Source organism: Coffea arabica, chromosome 4c (assembly GCF_036785885.1).
Source record: "Coffea arabica cultivar ET-39 chromosome 4c, Coffea Arabica ET-39 HiFi, whole genome shotgun sequence".
Lineage (NCBI taxonomy): Eukaryota > Viridiplantae > Streptophyta > Magnoliopsida > Gentianales > Rubiaceae > Coffea > Coffea arabica.
Genome location: NC_092316.1, coordinates 12,759,518 through 12,762,613, shown reverse-complemented (window position 1 = coordinate 12,762,613; position 3,096 = coordinate 12,759,518).

Sequence of the window (3,096 nt, the reverse complement as noted above, 5' to 3'; positions counted from 1 at the left end):
TTTTCCGTTTACTGTGAGGAAATGGCGACAGCATGAATGTTGCCAATACAACAGGGCAACCGACTTGAAATATATAAAATTGGTTGACCAAACTCCAGAATAACTTGTTCATTATAGTAAGTAATTAATATAGTATAAATTTAGGAAAAAAAATGTAGTTTTAGTCCTTAATGTTTGTCTTGTGTGTCAAACACATAAATGCCTTTCATAATAAATAGCCTACAGTTGTGCTTGTATTTAGAAAATTTCCCGTCATTACCCAAAAAATCATCAATAACAAAAGAGTCATCCCTTGTTTAATAGTGAGATAATTAAAATGCAAGCATTGAAGTGTGAGATTTCAAATAATAAAAAAAGGCACTTAAGGGCTAATTTCTTTGTTTATTGTCCAAAAAAATCACAATAATAATGTTTTGACAAAATCTTGATCCAAAACTATGCCTACCAGACTAAACCCGACAGGCAAAAGAATTTTTTTTTTTTTTTAAATGTTAGGCTACTAGGCCTAGGGCTGCAAACGAGCTGAGTCGAGTCGAGTTTTGGGCTAATCGAGCCGAGTTTTCGACTAAATTTTACCAAGCTCAAACTCGAGCTCGAACTCGACGAACCGGCAATTTAAAACTCGAGCTCGACTCGAGCTCGATTCGAGTCGAGCTCGATCTCGAAAAAAATCAAAAATAATTAATTTATTTTTTAAAAAATAAATAAAATAATTTTTTTTCTTAATAAATAATAAAATATTAATGATATATCTGTAATTTTACTATTAAAATAAAAAAATAAATAATATATATCTACTTAAAATAAAAAATATATATACTTAAAATAAAAAAATAAAAAATATTATATATATATATATATATATATATATATATATACTCGAGCTCGCGAGCCTAACGAACTTAATATTTTGAGTTCGAGTTCGAGTTCGATTTCGACTCAAGCCAGCTCGAGCTTGACTCGAGTTCGATATTGATCGACTCGAGCTCGACTCGAGCCGCTCGCTAACGGCTTGTGAGCGGCTCGATTCATTTGCAGTCCTAAGTAGGTCTCGTTAGCCGGAAAACCAACTAAGCATCTTTCTAAAATGGTGTTGGCTGTCAGTCTGGCAACCTGTAGAATTCATTTTTTTCTTAAAATGTCGTGCTTTCGAGCTTAGTCAATCCGACAGTTAGGTAGAAACTTTGCAAAAAAGCTGCCGGGCGTCAGCCCAGTAGCAAACACGAATCAGATATAGCCAACAGAAAGCGCTTCCCCTGGGACGTTTTATTCAAATGAAGTTTTACCTTTTTTTTTGGTACTAAAATACTTTAAGGTAAAATCGTATTTGCCTGATAGTTTATTGGTTCAGTGTTTGAACTATTTAAGATACATCACTTGACATACTAAATGAAATAAATTTGCTTTTGAGTTGATCACAGGAAACTAAAAAATCCAGTGATTTTAGGTTGTATTGTTTGAAAGGATTTAACAATAAAGTTTTAGTAGTGAGGAACACTAACAGTAACACAGAATTGTTCGATTAAATGTCGAATTATTGATGTATATGCTCTTTTATTATAGTAGTCTGGTGTATAGGTGGCAAACAAATTCATTTATTTAAATTTATCCATGCCCGCTCATAAATGGATGGACAGTAAAAGTCTGAAATAACGATCATTATGGTAACGAAACTGTTTTTACCTAATATAACAGGTAAAAACACTTTTAGCAACCATTTGATTACATATTGGACTGGTCACCTAAATAAAATAGTACCTAAAATTTTGGTTAGTAAGTTTTACATAAAAAATAGTAAGTTAACTCGATAAATTAGTAAGTTTCATGTCTCAAAAAGTAAATTGGAATAAATATGGAACTTACTTTTTTTTTGAAGTAAATTACTACTCTATATCTGAAACTTACATTTTGGAGAGTAAGTTTAGTTTAAGTAATAATAAGTTTTTATAGATTAATAGTAAATATTGTTGATAGAATAGTAAATTTAGTTAGTGGTCAAGACCTACTAGTTTGTGGTATGAATTTACTATTTTACTTAAAAAACTTATATGAAACAAGTATTAGGAAGTTTATTTGAAATAATGTTAAGATTTTTTATTAATGATTGAAACTTAGTATTATAGTTAGCAATTACTCGTAATGTAAATGTATGATACATAATTGTACGTATCATTTATAAATGTTATATGTTTTAAGCATTTTAAATATACTATGAAAACTATTTTTTTTTTTTGCACATGACCTTATAAAATATGTAAGAATAATTTGTCGTATTATAAATGTTGAATTATTTTTGAATTTGTGAAGGTTAGAAAGTTTGGATGACAATAACAACAAATCTTTTGAGTTATATATAGAATTGCACTTATCTATACATCACAATTTCCATATATTAATACCTATGAATATAATAAAATGGAAAATTTTTAATAAATTTATTTTCTGGGTCACAAGTATAAAATTTAAAGTTGTATTATAATAACAACAAATCTTTTGAGTTGTCTATCAAATAGCACTTACTTATACATCACAATTTTCATATATTAATGCCTATGAATTTAATAAAATGGTAAAATTTTAATAAATTTATTTTCTGGGTCACAAGTATAAAAGTTAAAGTTGTATTAACGTAGCATAATCTTTGAAAATTATAGTAAAGTTACCCATATGTTAAGTTCTGTGAATTTCAAACATACTTTGTATCATTTACATTATGGATTTGTATCCTTATTTTTTCGATCAAACTCTTTTTTTTTTGGCAAACGGTATGTAAATTATTATAAAATGTCATTTTATAATAATCATAATTTTTTATAGATGAATGTTATGTAAACTGTTAAAATTATCAATTCACAAATGACTAAATCTGACTACTTTATGGCATATATTAGTCTAATTGACTAAAAAATTACTGTAATCATGTGCACGTTGACTGTTGAATTGAAATTTCCTTTATTACTAGTACAAGTTCTTTTAATCAAAGCAAAATAAAATCAAAAGTCTTTTCCTTTTGTATGTAGTAGCTATGCTTAATAGAAATTTATTAAACCATTTTTACAATACATAATTTCTTCTAAAATTAGTAACATTTTCCAT